General features: G+C 42.0%; 1 long non-coding RNA gene across 1 annotated transcript in view; it reads right to left on the bottom strand.

The window, feature by feature from the left end:
* Window positions 1–238: 238 nt before the first annotated feature.
* The window catches only part of LOC115131206 (uncharacterized), a 31,047-nt gene continuing 24,228 nt past the window's right edge, over window positions 239–7,057 (bottom strand). Inside the window, exons 5-6 of the long non-coding RNA XR_003863914.2 lie at window positions 2,859–2,918; window positions 239–2,745 (exon numbers count right to left, since the gene is read on the bottom strand). This is a non-coding gene — a long non-coding RNA (uncharacterized LOC115131206). The remainder of the gene's footprint in view (window positions 2,746–2,858; window positions 2,919–7,057) is intronic.

Here is a 7,057-nt window from a genome sequence, read left to right as displayed (position 1 = left end):
CAACCCTCCCCTATTTCTCCCTCTCTGCTGGACATGCCATAAACCTGCCACTGGGTCCCTGATCAGTGACTGATGGCAAGGATATTACCCCACCCAGGGGTCTGCCTCGGGGAGGAGAGGAGGACAGAGAGGGGGAGGTCTGGCTGGTGGGAGGCAGAGAGGGAGAGAGTGAATAAGACATCAAATACAGGAAACAGGCTGAATAAGACATCAAATACAGGAAACAGGATGAATAAGACTTCAAATACAGGGAACAGGCTGAATAAGACATCAAATACAGGAAACAGGCTGAATAAGACATCAAATACAGGAAACAGGCTGACTAAGACATCAAATACAGGAAACAGGCTGAATAAGACATCAAATACAGGAAACAGGCTGAATAAGACATCAAATACAGGAAACAGGCTGAATAAGACATCAAATACAGGAAACAGGCTGAATAAGACATCAAATACAGGAAACATGCTGAATAAGACATCAAATACAGGAAACAGGCTGAATAAGACATCAAATACAGGACATCATTACAACACTGTATATAGACATAATATGACATTCGAAACGTCTTTATTCTTTTGAAACTTTTGTGAGTGTAATGTTTACTGTACATTTTTAATTGTTTATTTCACTTTTGTTTATTACCTATTTCACTTGCTTTGGAAATGTAAACATATGTTTCACATGCCAATAAAGCCCATTAAATTGAATTCAATTTGAATTGAGTGGGAAAGAGAAGGGGAGTGTGGTTGTGGAGAGGGAGGTATGGCTGTGGGAGGAGAAGAGAAGGAGGGGAGATATAGATCATGATATGGGAGGAGGCATGCTTTCAATAGTATATTTTACTGACTACCCCACTCAAGTAATGTGTTCCATTAAGACTCAATCAACCTATTAGGGACATATAACATGTCAATGAAGTAATTGTTGTAGGCCATGCCCTGTGTTTTGCACATCATGTGCAAGATTGTATCCTGTATTTTAAGCCTTATTCAGAAATAGGAATTACACCAAAAATGTATTCAATTGCCTGAGGTGGTGCTGGACCATCTGACATCTCTGTGTGACATTTGTGACACAGTGGAGACCTGCTGAGGCCCTGAGGGTCAATCAACCAACACACCAACACTGTTCTCTAGAGGCTCAACCAACCAACACACTGTAATACTGTTCTCTAGAGGCCCTGGGAGTCAACCAGCCAACACACCGTAACACTGTTCTCTAGAGGCCCTGGGGGTTCAACCATCCAACACACTGTAACCTAGAGTCCCTGGGGGGTCAACCAACCAACACACTGTAATACTGATCTCTAGAGTCCCTGGGGGTCACCCATCCAACACACTGTAACCTAGAGCTCCTGGGGGGGGTCAACCAACCAACACACTGTAACACTGTTCTCTATAGGCTAACTTAGGTTTCACATACCTTATTACCTATTCAGTTCACTTTCAGCCAGAGCTGGGCCCTGATTAAATGCAGTTCACAGTATAGGTAATACGGTGCCATTCAGCTGCAACCGTATGAAGGAATGTCTCAATATGGTGGAGCCTGGAGGCTGGGGGGCAGCCTTTGTTAAGACCCCCCAGGGGTATGTATTCATACCTAGACAGCCCTGCATGCCTGGGGGTTCACTGATCAGCCATCCCTCCTCTATCCCCTCCTCTCTCACCTTAGTGTGAGATACCAGACACAGCAGTGGGCTGCACGGTGGGCTGGCTATCTGTGCCATCACAACAGTCTGCAGGCCTGGTCCATGTAGCTAGAAATGCAGTACAATAGATATTCTAATTTAAATGCTATGATCCAAGTGGGACGTTCGGCCACCATATTGGAGTGTGAAGAATATAATATGGAGTTTAGAGATACATTCATGTCATTTTATTTCTATGCGTTTGGTTTTCAAATTCAGGCAAATCAAATCAAACATGCTGATTAAGACATCAAATAGAGGAAACAGGCTGAATAAGACATCAAATACAGGAAACAGGCTGAATAAGAAATCAAATACAGGAAACAGGCTGAATAAGACATCAAATACAGGAAACAGGCTGAATAAAACATCATTTGAGCCATAGGCTGCGTTTAGAGATTCAGCCCAATTCTGAACTTTTTCCCACTGATTGGTCCCACTAACCAATCACATCAGATCTTTTGACATCTTGTCTTTTTCAGAGCTCGTCCGATTGGTTAAAATATCAGAATTGGACTGTCTATTTAAACGCGTAGAGACTCAGGACACAATCACATGTCATCTAATAATCACTGTTGCTGGGCAGGTATTAAACTGTGTTTGACGACACCTATTAGTCTGAAATGTAATGTTATATCTAAGCAGGCTGAGTTACTACACATAGCAGCCAGTCTGATGCAGAGGGAGAAGACCAATTATAATGGCCTTAGATCTGGTTTGCGACATATTGATATCACAGATGATCTTCTATAACACTTGGGTAGTGATACATTTTTCCACTCATCATCACCTTCTAAGTATAGAGAAGTCTATAGGCGTACACAGTGAAGCAGACTAGCTCTAGGTTTGCATCCAAATCGCACCCTATTCGCTATATAGTGCACTACTTTAGACCAGGGCCGATAGTGGGCCACTCCCTCTTCTCTTCTTTACATCCTCTGTGGCCTATAAGACTTACTCTTTTGACCACCTGTGACAGGAAAGTTAGGGGTGACAAACTGAAGTCCACACTGCCTCCTCCGCTGAACTGACAGTTAAAGAGACACCAGGGAGCCCTGTAGAAACAGTACCATCGTCAGTAAACTAATGCTAAGTATTTATCTGTCCACCAACGGTGGGGAGAACAAGTATTTGATACACTGCCGATTTTGCAGGTTTTCCTACTTACAAAGCATGTAGAGGTCTGTCATTTTTATCATAGGTACACTTCAACTGTGAGAGACGGAATCTAAAACAAAAATCCAGAAAATCACATTGTATGATTTTTAAGTAATTAATTTGCATTTTATTGCTTGACATAAGTATTTGATACATCAGAAAAGCAGAACTTAATATTTGGTACAGAAACCTTTGTTTGCAATTACAGAGATCATTTGTTTCCTGTAGTTCTTGACCAGGTTTGCACACACCGCAGCAGGGATTTTGGCCCACTCCTTCATACAGACCAGGCACCGCTACACCACTGCAAAGGGCAGGTTCATGCTCTACAACATCCGCAGAGTACGACCCTGCCTCACACAGGAAGCGGCGCAGGTCCTAATCCAGGCACTTGTCATCTCCCGTCTGGATTACTGCAACTCGCTGTTGGCTGGGCTCCCTGCCTGTGCCATTAAACCCCTACAACTCATCCAGAACGCCGCAGCCCGTCTGGTGTTCAACCTTCCCAAGTTCTCTCACGTCACCCCGCTCCTCCGCTCTCTCCACTGGCTTCCAGTTGAAGCTCGCATCCGCTACAAGACCATGGTGCTTGCCTACGGAGCTGTGAGGGGAACGGCACCTCAGTACCTCCAGGCTCTGATCAGGCACTACACCCAAACAAGGGCACTGCGTTCATCCACCTCTGGCCTGCTCGCCTCCCTACCACTGAGGAAGTACAGTTCCCGCTCAGCCCAGTCAAAACTGTTCGCTGCTCTGGCCCCCCAATGGTGGAACAAACTCCCTCACGACGCCAGGACAGCGGAGTCAATCACCACCTTCCGGAGACACCTGAAACCCCACCTCTTTAAGGAATACCTAGGATAGGATAAAGTAATCCTTCTCCCCCCTTAAAAGACCTAGATGCACTATTGTAAAGTGGCTGTTCCACTGGATGTCATAAGGTGAAAGCACCAATTTGTAAGTCGCTCTGGATAAGAGCGTCTGCTAAATGACTTAAATGTAAATGTAAATGTAAATCGCAGATGGAAAAACAGCAGTCACACACAGCATGATGTTAAAGGATAAGCAGTCCATAAACTAGGACATAATAAGCTAGTAGGTCCCAATCATAAGAATACAAAAACACAACCATTAAGCATTCCCCAATTGAAATGTAGAACTATTACTTCCCATTGCAAAAAAAGCATTTCAAGTTTAGCACACAAATGAACCAAGTTTAAAGTGGAAGTACAGCGTTTTAACTACTTGCAGATATGAAATAAACAGACAATCATAATATAATTGAAAAATATAAAATTCCCAGTTTATGCTACAAAACCAACTTGATAAGAGGTTTTAAAAATAGGTTGTATTTGACTCAATGTTCCATCACGTACACTAAGGCATTGTTGGCAGAATAGATGGATGCAGTTCAATGCATGATCAATATAATTCACAAATACATTTCTTGGTAATCTAACAAATATCGCTTAGGTTGTAAATCACAGCTGGCCTGGTTTTTCTTCATTTTTACTCTTTTCTACATTGTAGAATAATAGTGAAGACATCAAAACTTTGAAATAACACATATGGAATCATGTAGTAACCAAAAAAAAGTGTTAAACAAATCTAAATATAATTTAGATTTGAGATTCCTCAAATAGCCACCCTTTGCCCTGATGACAGCTTTGCACACTCTTGAAATTTTCTCAACCAGCTTCACCCGGAATGCTTTTCCAACAGTCTTGAAGGAGTTCCCACATATGCTGAGCACTTGTTGGCTGCTTTTCCTTTACTCTGCGGTCCGACTTATCCCAAACCATCTCAATTTGGTTGAGGCCGGGGGATTGTGGAGGCCAGGTCATCTGATGCAGCACTCCATCACTCTCCTTCTTGGTAAAATAGCCCTTACATAGCCTGGAGGTGTGTTGGTTCATTTTCCTGTTGAAAAAACAAATGATAGTCCCACTAAGCCCAAGCCAGATAGGATGGCGTAACGCTGCAGAATGCTGTGGTAGCTATCCTGGTTAAGTGTGCCTTGAATTCTAAATAAATCACAGACAGTGTCACTAGCAACAACAAAAAAACACACCATAACACCTCCTCCTCTATTCTTTACGGTGGGAAATACACACGCGGAGATCATCCGTTCAACCACACTGCGTCTCACAAAGACACAGCAGTTGGAAACAAAAATCTCCAATTTGAACTCCAGAACAAAGGACAAATTTCCACCGGTCTAATGTCCATTGCTTGTGTTTCTTGGGCCAATCAAGTCTGTTCTTCTTATTGTTGTCCTTTAGTAGTGGTTTCTTTGCAGCAATTCAACAATGAAGGCCTGATTCACACAGTCTCCTCTGAACAGTTGATGTGTCTAATACTTTAACTCTGAAGCATTTATTTGGGCTGCAATTTCTGAGGCTGGTAACTCTAATAAATGTATCCTCTGCAGCAGAGGTAACTCTGGGTCTTCCATTCCTGTGGTAGTCCTCATGAGAGCCAGTTTCATCATAGCACTTGATGGTTTTTGCGACTGCACTTGAAGAAACTTTAAATGTTCTTGAAATGTTCCGTATTGACTGACCTTCATGTCTTAAAGTAATGATGGACTGTCGTTTCTCTTTGCTATTTTAGCTGTTCTTGCCATAATATGGATTTGGTCTTTTACCAAATAGGGCTATCTTCTGTAAAACCCCCCTACCTTGTCACCACACAACTGATTGGATCAAATGCATTAAGAAGGAAAGAAATACCACAAATTAACTTTGAAGAAGGCACAACTGTTAATTGAAATGCATTCCAGGTGACTACCTCATGAAGCTGGTTGAGAAATGCCAAGTGTGCAAAGCTGTCATCAAGCGTAAAGGTTGGCTATTTGAATAATCTCAAATACACTTTTTTGGTTACTACATGATTCCAAGTGTATTATTTCATAGTTTTGATGTCTTCACCATTATTCTACAATGTAGAAAATAGTCATAAAGAACAACCCTTGAATGAGTAGGTGTTCTAAAACCTTTGACTGGTAGTGTAGCTAGCTAGCAAACTAGCCAACTTTATCCAGTTAGCTTGGGTGCTTGGTTGGGACAAGCATGCATTGTCAGGCAAGCTGCAGAAGGACGAGAAGGCTACGGTTCCCCATCTTTCATCAGTGCAATTTTGACAGCCAACTAGCTGAAAAAGTTTGATAGGGTTTATCTAATGTTCCTTCGTTAGATTTGAGCTCATCTTACTCTGGCTAGCATTAGTTGTTGATCTTGTTGTTGTTGATGTGCATAACTGAGAGAGAGAGACTACCTTTTCTTGGTTGTTTGATCAATAGGACTTTAAAGTTCCCAAATGTAAGAGGATTCCTGTGGTGTTTACATATAGTGCAGTGGGGCAAAAAAGTATTTAGTCAGCCACCAATTGTGCAAGTTCTCCCACTTAAAAAGATGAGAGAGGCCTGTAATTTTCATCATAGGTACACTTCAACTATGACAGACAAAATGAGAAAAAAAATCCAGAAAATCACATTGTGTAACGGCGTTCGTCTGTTGAAAGAAGAGAGTCGGACCGAAGGCATTGTTGGCAGAATAGATGGATGCAGTTCAATGCATGATCAATATAATTCACCAATACATTTCTTGGTAATCTAACAAATATCGCTTAGGTTGTAAATCACAGCTGGCCTGGTTTTTCTTCATTTTTACTCTTTTCTACATTGTAGAATAATAGTGAAGACATCAAAACTTTGAAATAACACATATGGAATCATGTAGTAACCAAAAAAAAGTGTTAAACAAATCTAAATATAATTTAGATTTGAGATTCCTCAAATAGCCACCCTTTGCCCTGATGACAGCTTTGCACACTCTTGAAATTTTCTCAACCAGCTTCACCCGGAATGCTTTTCCAACAGTCTTGAAGGAGTTCCCACATATGCTGAGCACTTGTTGGCTGCTTTTCCTTTACTCTGCGGTCCGACTTATCCCAAACCATCTCAATTTGGTTGAGGCCGGGGGATTGTGGAGGCCAGGTCATCTGATGCAGCACTCCATCACTCTCCTTCTTGGTAAAATAGCCCTTACATAGCCTGGAGGTGTGTTGGTTCATTTTCCTGTTGAAAAAACAAATGATAGTCCCACTAAGCCCAAGCCAGATAGGATGGCGTAACGCTGCAGAATGCTGTGGTAGCTATCCTGGTTAAGTGTGCCTTGAATTCTAAATAAATCACAGACAGTGTCACTA

The sequence above is a fragment of the Oncorhynchus nerka genome, linkage group LG6, assembly GCF_034236695.1.
Source record: "Oncorhynchus nerka isolate Pitt River linkage group LG6, Oner_Uvic_2.0, whole genome shotgun sequence".
NCBI lineage: Eukaryota > Metazoa > Chordata > Actinopteri > Salmoniformes > Salmonidae > Oncorhynchus > Oncorhynchus nerka.
This window is presented reverse-complemented; position numbering and strand designations above follow the sequence as displayed.